Source organism: Mastigoproctus giganteus, chromosome 11 (assembly GCF_048544385.1).
Source record: "Mastigoproctus giganteus isolate SK-2022 chromosome 11, ASM4854438v1, whole genome shotgun sequence".
NCBI classification, from domain to species: domain Eukaryota; kingdom Metazoa; phylum Arthropoda; class Arachnida; order Uropygi; family Thelyphonidae; genus Mastigoproctus; species Mastigoproctus giganteus.
In genome coordinates this window covers 175,739,871-175,755,535 of record NC_143585.1, presented here as the reverse complement: position 1 = coordinate 175,755,535, position 15,665 = coordinate 175,739,871, and positions in this window count along the sequence as shown.

Below are 15,665 nucleotides of genomic sequence, written 5' to 3'. Positions count from 1 at the left end.
ATATCTCAGACCTCAAGAGCTCCTACAGTAAGGAACTATATCACATATTGTAAAGACAGAATAACAGGAGGCACGTCTCATGGAGGTGTGGCAATTCTGGTAAATTCTCACATTCCTTCCCAGTTTCTTCCGATAAACACAACCCTTGAAGCAGTTGCAGTACACGTAGCTACTAAAACTCTCATAACTATTATAACACTTTACATTCCCCCAAACTAAGAATTACTACTACAGGATTTAGAAGATATAGTTTTTCAGTTACCTCCCCCATTTTGTATACTGGGAGACCTCAACGGACACAACCTTTTGTGGGATAACACAACCATAGACTGGAGAGGAAGACAAATTGAAAAGTAGATAGAACAGAATGACTTTATCATGTTGAACGACGGAACACACACATACATACATACATCTGCCATCGGGAAACAGCACAGCTGTCAACCTATCTATATGCCCCCCAACATTATTTCCAATACTTGATTGGTTGCCGACTGAGCTAGCCAGGTGGGTAAAGTGCCTGCCTGGCAACCCAAAGGTTGCGGGTTTGGATCTCAAGCTTTGATCAGAGTAAAATGCAAAAACTTTGGGAGTTGTATTATGGCCACAGAAGCTGATGCCTCAACAACTAACAAAAAAAAAAAAAAAAAACTTAATTGGTCTGTACACATAGATCCTCTCAGCAGCGATCGCTATCCAATAATTATTACCATGTCATCAGGAACCACATATCCATCACATAGAAATTCCGGATGGAAAATAAATGAAGTGAATTGGAAAATGTATAAATCTATTGCAAAACTGGATGCAGATATTATCAAGAAAAATCTGTTAGAGGCAGCAGTACAATATGTAACAAACAAAATAATCAAAGCTGCTGAACAAAGTATTCCAAAAACATCATCACTCCTCCCAACACACCCAAAATTATGGTGGAATGATGTGAATGTTTACGAGCTAAAAGAGAGAGAAATAAAACTTGGAATATTTTTTGAAAATGTCCCGCTACGGAGAATCTCATATCATTCAAAAAGGCACGAACGAGAGCCAGATATGTTAGAAGAGCCAGTAGGAAAGCATCCTGGATAAAATTTGCATCCACTTTAACAAGTTCCACATCATCTCAAAATGTCTGGAAAAAATCAATCAGCAAAATGAATGGCAGATACCAGATTAATCCCACCTCCAATCCTAAACTGCAATGACAAATCACCGCACAGCCTTCAGAAATAGCCAATGCACTGGGCGAGACTTTTACCAAAACATCGGCAACCACCTCATATACTCAGAGTTTTCAAACATACTAAGCAAGGATAGAAAGACAAACTGAATTTTTTCACAAGAAATGATGAACAGTACAACCTTCCATTATCTTTCCATGAATTGAGAACTGCTGTAGGACCAGACGAAATTCACTACATGATGTTAAAGGAACTTGACGACCAATCACAAATGGCATCACTTTATTTGTATAAAGAAATCTTCCTAGAAAACCAGTTTCCAGATAGTTGGCATCATGCAATAATTCTGGCTTTCCCAAAACCGGGAAAGGATCTTTGTAATCCATGCAACTACTGTCCAGTTGCTTTAACAAGTTGCCTAGGCAAAGTTACGGAAAAAATCATGAACAATCGTTTAATGTGGTATTTGAACAGTAATAATCTTCTTGACGCGGCACAGCATGGTTTTAGGAAAAATCGCTCAATACTAGACCTACTTATAAAATTAGAAAACAGTATGCGGAATGCCTTCATCCGAAAGGAACATCACGTCGTGATCTGATTTGATATTGAAAAAGCTTACAATATGGCATGGCATTATGGAATCCTTCAAAACCTATACCTCCTTGGATTACTTGGGCATCTTCCTAAATACATCCAAAATTTCTTGCAGCACAGGACATTTCAAGTTAGGCGGCTGCAGACTACCCTTTCAAAGGTTTTCACCCAAGAAGAAGGCGTGCCTCAAGGGCCGGTGCTTGGCACTACCCTCCTTGCTATTAAAATAAATACCATAACAGAGCATATTCCAAGAACCGTTGATTCAGCTTTATATGTTGATGATTTCAGTATTTCCTATCACTCTCAGAATATGCGAAGTGTATAATGGCAGCTACAAGGAATAATAAACAAAATAAGCAAATGGGCTCAAACAAATGGCTTCCGGATTTCCACACAAAAAACAGCATGTATACACTTCTGTAGAAAACGCAACCTACACTCTGATCCTGAATTGAAACTTGATGGACATATGATTCCAGTGGTACCAAGTATAAGATTCTTAGGACTTCTCTTAGATAAGAAACTAACATTCCTTGAACACATTAAACAACTCAGACTTTCATGCCTCAAGAAATTAAACATACTTAATGTTCTTTCCGCAACAACATGGGGAGCAGATTGATATACACTTCTCAATCTTTATCGAGCAATAATTCGTTCCAAACTAGATTATGGAGCAGCTGTTTACGACTCGATGAAACCAAGTGCATTGAGATGGTTAGACCCCATACACCACAGTGCACTCTCTATAGCACTCGGAGCTTGGCCCCAAGTGCCTAGCGTTTTTCAAGGGCAAGTGACATTACTGCGACTTAGAGTGCTTTTGATAAGTGAATAACATTATTTTTCAATTTCCGTCTTTCTCTCAACAGTTTCATTTAAAAACAGTTCTGTACTTGAAAACTACAAGTCAGAATGCAGAAAGGAAATTCACCTTTTTTTTCCTTTTCCATATATTTTTTGTAGCGCTAACCAACTAACACTTTAACCGCTTGGCCTCCCAGCGGCACTGCTCCTGCCTCCGGAAATGTGCGGGGCCGGAAATCTTGGCGGAAAAGTCCTCCAGCCAAGGGCCAAAAGGAGCAAACATGGCAAGCACAGGCCATGTTTCTTCTATTAAAACTAGCAGAAAATTAGATGAAGTAGGTTCAGGTACAGCTAAGCGAAAAAAGACAGAGACTCTCCCTCTAGTTACACCGCTGTTCTTAATTATTCATTTCAAGAATGAACAATCAATAGGAAGTTTGTCACCATTTCGAATCCAGAAAACTCTCAAAAGCATAGCTAGTTCCCCTAAAACAGTCAGAAGACTAAAGTCAGGGGATCTGCTAATAGAGATGACAAACAAAAAACAAGCTGAATATCTAATGAAAGCAAAAACCTTTGGAGATATTCCAATAATAGTTACTCCCCATTCTATTCTGAATACCTCGAGAAGAGTAATTACTGAATGGGACCTCCTCAACGTTCCCGAAGGTGAAATCAAAGAAGAGCTGAAAGATCAAGGGGTTATACAAGTCAAAAGAATAACAATTAAAAGAGATGGAGAAATTATCCCAACGAGGAATATAATTCTGACCTTCAACACTCCAAAACCACCAAAAACTGTAAAAGCCGGATATCTAAATTGCCCACTGAGACCATACATACCAAATCCTGTCCGATATTTTAAGTGTCAGAAGTATGGACACTCAAGCAGTATGCAGAAGTTTTGCTATCTGTGCAAAATGTGGGTCACGAGAACATACCCATCAAGACTGTACAGCACAAAATTCAAGATGTCCCAACTGCAGAGGAGAACATAATGCCTACTCGAAAGAATGTGAAGAGTGGAAGAGAGAAAAGAGAATACAGAAATATAAAGTGGAAAACAATGTAACATATCAAGAAGCTAAAAGAACAATATAACTACAAAGAACAAATAGACCATCCTATGCACAAGTAACACAAACTTATAAAACAATAGAAACAGAGACAGAAGTAACGATCCCACCAAAAAAGTCCATGTCAGATTGGGCACGTTCACTGCTCATTGACCCAAAACCAAAAAAAAAGCAGAACAGGCAATAAACACCCCCATTACGATACCGCCAACCAGAGAAGCCAGCAAATCCACAAAACAAGATAGAACCACCGAAGTAAATGGAAATAAAATGGACAACATGGAAGCAGAAGAAAAGAATCAGACGGAAGAAACAATACTAGAAATTTTTGCAGAGGAAGAAGAGATGGATACTGGAAAGTCATACTTCCCTAAAAAAGAAGACAAAAATCAGAGAACCCTAAGTCAACAACCTCAAGAAGCGATTCGTTCTAGCGTTGTGTTATCTTTGGTAGGAGTGTTTTTAATTACAAATTAGCCGAGTGGGTAAAGTACCTGCCCGGCAACCCAAAGGTCGTGGGTTCGATTCCCGCCTCGGGCTTGGATCAAAGTACTGCAAAAACCTTGGGAGGTGCAATATGGCCACAGAAGCCGATGCGCCAACAACTACCAAATCAAAAAAAAAAAAATTACAAATTATATTATATTTTGTGGAAATAATGTCTCAAGGTATTCAGCAATTACTTGCTGCAGAAAAGAGAGCCGACGAAAAGCTTAATCATGCACGGAAACGTAAGTTAAGCGAATAGAACCTTAATCTTAATAGCATTGGGATAAGGTACTATGTTGTTTGTATTTGGCTTGTTCAAAATTTTAAAATCGTGCAGTCTTAAAATTATTATTTTTTTTTTCCCAGCATATATTGTTCGCATAAAAATCTCTCTCTCTCTGTGTATTTTCTTGCTCCGCACGCTATTTCTGCCCCTACGAAAATCAGCTTACCCCCATTTTTATTAAATAATTCTTATTTGTCTGTTTTTCCGTTCTGTACCTCATGAAACTCTTGAAAAGGCATAGTTTCCTGCTATATCGAATTGTTTGTAGATATGGTTGTTTTTGCAATAACTGAATCTGTTAAATTATCTGTATGGTTATTGGGAAATTACCTGTATTATTTGCTAAAAAATGAAGCAACGTTTTCCTTATTGCCTCCACCCTTTAACCCCATCATTAATGGGTAGACTTTTTTTTTTTTTTTTTTATACCAATATATTAATCGCCCTTTGGGAAAGATATCACTCCAATCTAATTACCCTTTAGCCAGCGGGTGGTTAATTGCTGGAACAAACTTCCATCTGTCGTTGTGGAAGTTGATAGGTTAAATAAATTTAAGGAGGAACTGGGCAGGCATTTGGAGGGAATGGTGTGATTTTTTTTTTTTTTTTTTTTTTTTTTGTTGGCTGATGCTGCATAAGCTCATACATTTGCTTTCTTGCATCACATGCCACTACTACTACTACTACTACAAGCTGAAAATACTAACAAAACCAAATAATGAATACATTTTTACATTGGAACTGTAGAGGATTCGGCAGCAATTTTGAAGATATCCACGATCTCCTATCGCAGTACAATCTGATTAGTCTATGTTTGCAAGAAACATATTTTAAACCTCAGAATAAAATAACACTAAAACATTATAATATATACAGAAAGGACAGGATTGCCAACAGTGCAGCACATGGTGGAGTAGCAATCTTAGTAAATTCCAGTATACCTACCCAACAGGTCCCCTTGCATTTAGAGGTCATAGCAGTACACATTGTAGTAAACTTTCATGTAACAGTCGCCTCCATGTACCTGCCACCAAACCAAGATATAAGTTATACAGAACTTGAAGACCTGATAGTCTAACTACCCCCCTCTATGTATCATGGAAGATATGAATGGCCATCATCCTCTATGGGGAAATGTAAACATAGATAAAAGAGGACAAATTCTAAAAAAACTACTAGATAAGCTCAACCTAACATTCTTAAATGACAGGACACCCACATATATACGTCTATCCACAGGAACTAGCACAGCAATAGACCTTTCTATATGTACTCCATCACTATACCCCCCTACTGGAGTGGGCAGCTCACAGTAATCCACTAGGTAGTGATCATTTTCCGGTAAAGATTACTTTAAACCAGTGGTTGCCAAAGTGGTCGATATCGACCCCCAGCTGTCGATATAACATTGTTAGGGGTCGATTCGAGCTTGGGGGCCGATAGAAAAATATAAGACATCATTGTACGGGCAATATTTAATTCGGTTAACTTGGATTACCTCCATCCTGAATGACAACGCAATTAAGAGTGAATCGTGGGAACAGTGACATGAATAGGACCTATAAGGTGGAGCAAGGTCATGAAAATGGTTATGGAGGCCAAAATGACATATTTACCAATAAACGGATGTCGGTGGTTCCCGCCCGGCCGGCGCGGCCTAAGCGAGATTGCAATACGTGCACGGTTGCTTATTTACTTATACTTACACGTATTCGATCCCAGTCTCGTTTTTGTGCTTCGACGTACAAGTGAGCATTAAGGTTCTAAAATTCATCAACATACATATTATAATTCAATCGATATTCATTCACAAACTAAACTTCTCTATGTTTAAGAGTTGAGCAGGACTAGTAGTTTTGTACATCCTATAGAAATACATGAGTAGGTATATTATTTAGACATTACTTTTGCTTACTGACTTCAATTTTAATTATTTTGTTACAACCCCAGTAACCACAATGGCAGCTTCAGATTCTAAAAAGAAATGCAGACAATATTTGCTAGAATATTTGAAACTTGAGTTTATTGCTTCATTAACAAACGAAACAAGGCCTATGTGTCTTCTTTGTGACAAAACTTTTAGTAACGATGCAATGAAACCAGCAAAAATGAAAGATCATCTTCAAAGACTCCATCCTGATAAGAAAGATAAAGATTTTGACTTTTTTAAGGAACTGAAAGAGAAATACACACATCGACCAACTATAAAATCATTTATGAAAGCACCTGCCGAAACTGACAATAAACAAGGATTAACAGCCTCCTACAATATTTCTTTTAATATAGCAAAAAAAGGAAACCATATACAATTGCAGAGGGCATTGTTATACCTGCAATCAAAGAAGTAATTGAAACCATAATGAAAAAAGATTCTGGCCCTGTTTTAAAATGCTTACCATTGAGTGTGAATACCGTAAAAAGGCGTATTGGTGAAATGGCTGAAGATGTAGAAAAAACTGTAGTATCAGAACTCAAAAATAGTAAGTTCTCCATCCAACTTGATGAATCTACATTCGATAGTTCATCTATTCTTATGGCTTATGTAAGATATTATAGTAAAACCAAACATCAAATTATTGACGAATTTTTATTTGCAAAATATCTTGAAAGTGATGGAACGGGATTGCCAATTTTTCAGTGATGGAGGAATATTTAAATAAGTATGATATTCCATTTACTAATATAAAAGCAGTAGCCACAGATGGCGCACCTGCAATGGTGGGCAGTTATAGAGGTTTCGCTGCCTTACTGAAAGAAAAAGTTCAAAGTGTACGTAATATTCACTGTGTGTTGCACCGAAACCATTTGGTGACGAACTGCCTGATACTCTAAGAGGTATAATTTCCACAGCATTTTCCGTCATATTATGCGCTTGCCTATCAATGTACTCATGAATCACTCGGCTTCCAGCAAGACCGCACAATACCATGTGAATCCAGAAAACCCTGGGTTTCGAATGATCTTCTAGCAGTTAAATTAGGACAAAAATCTAGTGTTCTAAATCTACTCTGAGAAGTAAAGAGCAAATTGCAACATCTAGACGCGCTGTGATTTTCACCCAGAGAACCTCTTAGATAAGGGGGCCCCGGAGTGACTGTAATTAATGGTTCTTCTACAAGTTTGTTCAGTGAATTGCATGTAACTAGAAGGAATGGTCAGGACCAAAAAGTAACAAACAAAACAAGGTTTATTAAACATATAAGTATACAAATGAGCACTATAGAACTGGTACACAGTTTGAATTAAATGGTATGTGATTGTTAGGTAAATTAACTGAATACAAGCATTATCTTGCTGTTAGCAATATTATTGTTCTGTAATGTTCTTCATGTGTCTTTTCCACTAATTCTCTAGCAAGTACAAAATGATTGGTGTTTGTCAACGCACATAACTGTTCAAAACAAGAACAGGGAATTATATTAACTTAATAGTGTAATTAGTAGTATTTTGACAACTAAAATAATAAGTCGCATTATCTATTAAAACGAAGTACTAAGAAAATGATACAACAATTATCTGGATATATATATATATATATATATTGGAATTTGAGCCCGAGGTAGCATGTGCGGACGTTCATTTTTACCGCTCCTGGAACAGAGAAGTTTTTTCTGATTTATTTTCTGTTTTATTAGCTTAAATTGGCATATCAACTTATTTTCTAGAGTAGTTTTATATTCTTATTTACGATACTTAGATTAAAGTAACTTAGATAGAGATTTTGTAGGTATTACTTAGTATCGGAAAGGGTATCAAATCCACGTGTTTACCGTTCGTAAATAGCCGCCATTGCTACGCGATACAAAATATCTCAAAATAGATAGCATAAGCATAATATAGAATATATAGAATAATATAGTACATAATATTGTCAATTAATCAGATAATTAATCTTGTTGAACTTCATTGTCAATTAAATTGTACTTTTAACTATACATATAACGACTTGAGTTACGTAACATAAATAATTAGTAAAAAATAAATAATTAATACTTAACTTGATACGGAAGTTATATAAAGGGATTTCGTAGATAGCACTCGATACTGAAACATAAATATAGAGTTATAACTGTGTTGAGATATAAGTTTAGGGTTTTAATTTTGTACTGAAATTGAAATTTTATTGAAATTAAATCGAAATCATGACTCTGACCAGAGCAGCAAAGCAAAAGGCTCAAGCTAATGGGAGTGCTGTGGCTCAGGGGAGAATTGAGGGGGGCAGTTACCCTCTGAATCACAGCCTATTAAAATGCACTAATTGCTTCATGTTTGTTGAGCAGTCAGGTACGGGACATGATACTGCCATGAGAGATGTCTTTGTGTGTGCGCGATGCAAGGAGTGTAAGGAAATCAGGCGACAACTCAGCATTGTTATGGGCCTATATGAGAGCTTGAAGGACAGGGCAGATGCCCTCGAAGCATTAAAAGGGAGGGCCCATCAAGCTCTCAGCTGCCCACACAAATTCCAGAGCTTGCACTTGGTCATCGCGCAACACAGCGGCAGCCCCCAAGGCAGAATACGCTGGTCCCAAAGAAACTAGTAGTTGTTGGTGACTCTATTGTCAGGGAAACAGGAAACATGCTGTGTAAAAAGGAGAGGTGGAACAGGACCAGGGTATGTCTGCCAGGGGCAAAGGTTGATGATGTTGTAGAGCAGATATCATCTTTGAAGGGCACAAAAGGTGATATAGTTGTACACGTTGGCACTAATGATATTAAGAGTAGGAGACCGGCGGAATTACTTAACAAGTACAGGTCACTGTTGAAAAAAAGCCGTGAATTTGGGTTGAATTTGAAAGTGTCTGCAATTCTGCCCAGACACGATAGGAGGAAGTATATGATGAGAGCCCTGTCGATCAATTCGGCCCTGGAAGGATTGTGCAAGGCTCAAGGGGTAGAATTTTTTTCAGACTTGTCTGTACTTGTTAACAGGAGAGACTGCTTCTACAGGGATGGGATACACTTAAATAGAAAGGGTGCAAGAATGTTTGCTGATGCTATTGAGGCAGTGTTAGGTGGGTCGGAAAACTGCTAGATTGGGGGGATGCAAGGACTAATAGATTATCAGTAGCCACTGGCAGAGGTGAAAGTGATTCTTGCACTGCTTCTATTGGAATGAGCCGCAGCCTGGAAAATAAGATGCAAGATAGTTCAGAGACTGCTGGGAATCATTGGGGTACAAATAAACGCATAGGTTGTGTTAGGGTAGCTAAGAAAAAGAACAGGTGCATGTATACTTGAGTGTACACCAATGCTAGGAGTTTAGTAAATAAATTTGATGAATTTGATTTATTGCTCAAAACATCAAAGGCAGATATTGTGGGGATTTCAGAGACGTGGTGTCACACAGATATAAGGAATGCAGAACTGGAATTTGGGGAGTACAATGTCTACAGAAAGGATAGACAGGATAGGAAGGGAGGAGGGGTTATGCTATTAGTTAAGACTGGCGCATTATGACCCGCATAGTCCATGCGTCATTAAACCTCAATACAAACAAACAAACAAGCTATTAGTTAAGAAATACATAAAATCCATGGAAGTGAAGCCAGTCGACATTGCTGGACAGTGAAGTGTCGAGTCAGTTTGGTGTGACATAAGCATTGGGAGATCAAAATTGAGAGTAGGAGTGTGCTATAGGCCTAATGACTCTGATGAGTATAATAAGAAACTATACGGGGAAATAGAGGCGGCCAGTAAATCAGAGTGTCTTATAATGGGGGATTTTAATTTCCCAGATATTGACTGGAATTTGGTGTCTGGTCACTCACACACTAGCAAGGCTTTTGTGGATTTATTGGATGATTGTTTTCTACATCAGCATATTCGGGAGGCAACTAGAGGGAGTATTACTCTTGATTTGATTATCAGTAGTGATTCTTCATGCATTAAGAATCTTTAGGTAAATGAACCACTAGGTGGCAGTGATCACAGTGTGCTGAAGTGGGATTTACTCAAAGAGTTAACTACCATTAGGGGTAAAGGGAAGGGTTATTGCTTTCGTAAAGGCAACTACGATGGACTGAGACAGTATTTAAATTCTATACAGTGGGACCATCTGATGATGTTACCAACAGCAAATTCAAAATGGGAAGCATTCAAAGAACTTATCTTGGAAGCTACTAGGCTTTACATACCAACTAAGAAATATTGTTCAAGGTTGAGGCCTAAGTGGATGTCAGATGAACTAATGAGACATATGGCAGAGAAGAAAAATGCATGGGATACATACAAATTAACACGTGACCCAGAAGCCTATGATAGATACAAGTTGATCTGTAACCAAGTTACAAAGGAGGATAGGCAGGCAAAGGAACATTACAAGAAATCTTTGGCAATGGATGCAAAGAAAATCAGCAGAGTTCTTTATTTAAGTAAACTCTAGAAGGAAGGGGATGAATCAGATTGGTCCACTTGATATCGATGGTTCAACTGTTGATGATCCTGCTCAGGTAGCTAACAAACTGAATGAATATTTTGCATCGACATTCACACATGAGGAGTTATTCAGTGAGGGGAATGCCAGAGGTGTATTCAACTCTGGCAGTAAGATAGAGAATCTTGTAATAACTGAGAGTAAAGTGGAGGAGAAATTGTTGAAGGTAAATACAAGAAAGGCACCTGGGGTGGATGGGATCTATCCAGTTATATTAAAGGAGGCAGCAAAGGAAGTAAGCAAACCCTTAGCCATAATTATGAGAGCTTCCTTGGACACAGGGGAAGTACCCATGGACTGGAGATGTGCAAATGAGACCCCAATTCACAAAGGAGGATCAAAGGGGAACACAAATAATTATAGACCTGTTAGTTTTCTATAAATAATTATAGACCTGTTAACTTCTGTTCCTGGAAAATTAATGGAGGCAATGGTTAAAGAAGCACTGCAGGATCATCTAGACAAGACTTCAGTCATAGCTCAGACTCAGCATGGTTTTGTTAAGGGGAAGTCTTGCTTGACGAATTTGATTGGATACTATGATGCAGTCACAAAAGAACTGGATGCAGGGAATAACTTTGATATTATATACTTGGATCTTAGAAAGGCTTTTGATACTGTTGCACATGGAAGACTGCTGCACAAATTGGAGCAGTTTGGCATTGGAGGCAAATTGCTGCTATGGATAAAGGGGTGGTTGAGGGGAAGAAGACAGAGTGGTAATCAATGGACACTGCGCATCTTGGACTAATGTTATTAGTGGAGTCCCTCATTGTTCAGTATTGGGTCCATTATTGTTTTCTGTATTTATAAATGATATTGATGATGGTATATCAAGCTTAATATCCAAATTTGCAGATGATACGAAGGTTGACAGGGTTGTCAAGGACACTACTGACACTATGCTACTGCAACAGGATCTGGAAAGGTTGAGCAGATGGGCTTCAAGGTGGCAAATGAAGTTTATCATTGACAAATGTAAAGTACTGCATATGGGAAACAGCAACCCCAGAGCAACGTATCAACTCTGTGGTACTACACTGACAGTGGTAGAGAATGAAAGGGTCCTGGGGCTGGTTGTGCAGGCAGATATGAAGTTTTCTGAGCAGTGCAGACGGGCTGCAAGGGTAGCTCATGGTGTATTGTCGATGATATATAGGAATTTTTCTAGCAGGGATAAGGAGGTGATTATTCCCTTGTATAAGGCAATGGTCAGGCCACATACCTAGAGTACTGTATACAGGTCTGGAGGCCTCATTTCAAGAAGGATGTAGAGATGCTGGAACGAGTACAGAGAAGGGCAACAAGATTAGTCAATGGAACAAAGTGGTGCTCTTACGAAGAAAGGCTTAAGTTTTGCAAATTACAGTGTCTGGAGACTAGGCACCGGCGAGGTGATCTGATAGAGGTGTATAAAGCTTTGAATGGTTTGAGCATGCTCAATGCTGATAGGATTCTTCCTCTTGCTCAGAATAATCACCTGAGAGGGCATAAATTCAAATTGAGAAAAGACAGATGTAGGATAGACGTGAGGAAATTTGCCTTTAGCCAGCGGGTGGTTGGTTGGTGGAATAGACTTCCATCCCTTGTCGTGGAAGTTGATAGACTAAATAAGTTTAAGGCTCAGCTGGACAGGTATTTCGAACAAACAGAGGGGTGAAGTGGAAGTGGTTATTTTTTATTTATTTATTTATTATTTATTTTTTTTTTGGCTGATGCTGCATAAGCTTGCTTTCTTGCATTAAATGCCTCTACTAATGCTAATGCTATACATTTGAGGAAAGATGTCTTATAAATGCATTAAAACGTATGCAGATGGTAGGTTCGGCTTTTGGGCAATTTAATACAGTTTGTTATTAAACAATAAGGGTTGACTTACCCGAAAATATTCTGCACAGCCTCGGTGGGGCGGGGGAATCTGTACCAGACGTCAATATCGTTCTTTTCTCATCTTTTCCTAGTAATTATTATTTTACTTCTTCTTCACACAATGACAAAAATCGGCCAAGACTCTCACTGATCTCATCTTCCTGTCATGTCTCACCCAAAGTTAATGTGTGTGTCTTCTTACCCCTTCCCAAAATATATATATCTCTGCTTCCCCTGAACTTAAATTTCTCATGACCTTTTACTGATCTAATGCATCTACAATGTGGGGGAAAGCCCTACACTTGTGACTGACAACTCGTAGGATTTAACACCTAAAAATGATATGTTATATTAATGTGTTTATAGAGTTCTGATTACTCAAGACGTGCTGTGTCTTGTTCTCTAATTTCTACTCCTATAACAATCTACTCCGTTCTTGGGACCTTGCGTGATCGACGCTCTTGTCCGCTCACAGGAGAACAGGTGACGTCACTTTAGTGTAGTATTACAGCGACCGCACCCACCCCTGGGGTGATTGAAAACGAAAGTAAAAGTTTAAGCTCCGTCGAAATGACGCTTAAGTATATAGGGCTGTGGCAAAAGTAAAGGGCATCTTGAGGTACTGAATACCTCTTAAGGGCAAAAAAAAACTAACAATGAAAATGTTTTTTCATACACTTCCCTCCCACGACTATAAATTTTGTGCATAAAGAAAAAGTAATTTCACATGCTCAAAATTTATGAGTTTCTATGAAGCAATAGCGGAACACGAAATCATCCGATGTGAAAAATGTAGTCACAGACATCTCTCCTCTTACCAAATCGATTTGCTCTTAACTATAATAAATGGTACTAAAAAGAAAATAATGTTTTTTTTTTACAATACTTTCCAAAATCTACTGAGTCATCTAGTAACCAACAACGATTTTATGTAAATTTTAACATCCAGCAATCCTACCTTGGTTGAACCGACAACTTGGTCTCCACAGACCTTAAACAAACATCACATACTAGAAAGTGTATTTTCGCAAGAGTTAAGAGGTGTTTGTCATATATGCAATGTCTATATTGTAACAATGTTTATTTTATTCATTTATTTCCGTTTTTTTTTTTGTTTTTTTAACATATTGTTTCGATATCGTTGCACTGAATGTTCTCTTCACTGGAAATGTCGGGATTGGAAATTTGAAGCACTGGAATACTGATAAGATTGTTCATTGTTGGTCGGGGAAAATACTGCAACTTCTTCTCAAAGAATTCTCTGGACACAATTCCTTAATCGTATTATTGACTCAACACAATAGCATTACATACAACAGAAAAATCAAAGAATCAATATCTATTCTTGTTTTATCATAATTAGTATAATATAAAACTAGACATACTATTCATTGTGACATTTAATAACTGAGACAATACAAGTATACAATACACTAGACATTCTTTTATAATGAATGTATTTGTAAATATATCAAGCAAACAGCAAAAAAATATATTCTTCTAACACGTGAACAGTTCTCACTTATTCTTATTATTTTTTTTTTTTAAAGGAAAACATAGCAAACATCAAACACTAAGTGATTATATAATATAAATCCTCAAATATAATTGCAAATTCTATATATTATTTGCAAGAAGAACAAAAAATCAAAGAATACATTGAATAAATATGGCTGCAAGTTCCAACTTATAACTTGCAATGTTATAAGACTACAAATTGAACTGTAAAAATTTAGACAGTTATATCAACTGACCAATTGCATAGTTTAACTGTTCAGCACCTTCTGGAGGTATCTCACTACCTCTTGGGATCGAGAGAGTTCTTGGCTTCACAAATCCTTCAAGTTCAAGCCTGAGTGCACTTGTCGGCTGTGAAGCAGCATAATGTTCCTTGAGTGATTTCATGGACATCCATGGGGATAAGTCCTTCACAGCTGGCATGAACGTCATGTCGGGGCAGGAGAAAGATTAAATGTTCACTACCTTTCTGAATGGGTGAACTTCTTGCGTTATGAAGAAAATCAACCGTCGTGCACAAAAAAAAAACTAAGACATCCTGAAAAATCTCATCGAAGCAACTGAGCAAGAAGATGGTAAAATGTTAAGTGGATCTCGTTTACTCTTTCTGTCTTTCTTTTTTCTGTTCAATACGTTCAAATGACAGGTTCACAACCTTTATTCATCTTTTTGCTTTTGTTTCGACTTGAAGGAGAGGGGGTGAGGTCTCATGTCATTTACATTTCACCTACATACTTTCCACTCACTCTTCCTGTACTTGTTCAAATTCCAAAACTGTCACTTTCTTATTTCCTTTCATTTCTTTTCAAAATTTGGATCTCTCTTTTTTATTTGCGAAACAGAAACCACATGTCACTCATGACAGATTAACAAGATTCCCATAAAAAGGAATTGGAAACCTTCCTCTAAACTTGAAAAATGAGCTCTGATCTGCTCAATCAGCACACTGTTTTAATTATCCTCTGTTTGGATTATCAAAGGCAAGAGCACAAGAGCGATACTTCAACAGTTTGATTTCTGTTTTCTTTTTATTATTGTTGATATAGACTCAATATGCGTACTGTCTAAACCCTTTTTACTTTAATATAATATCACTTACCCTTCTAACGTCATATGTGATAAAACTGCAATTAGTGGATATACTTCTTTTCAAAAAAAAAAAATAATTTATCTATGGAACTACAACTCTGATTTATATTGTTTCAAAACTTTAACTCAGGATGAGGCTGAGTATTCTTTTAAGAATGGTACAAGGAAAGATCCTCTTATCTTCATCTTGAAATACAGGTGTTACTATTTCTTAAACTCTACTCTCCTCTTCGGAGGAACAACAAAACAAGCAGTGACTGGGCGGAACCAGCCGTCCTCAGGCCACTTATTTCGTCCGATCTTCAAAAGAAAAC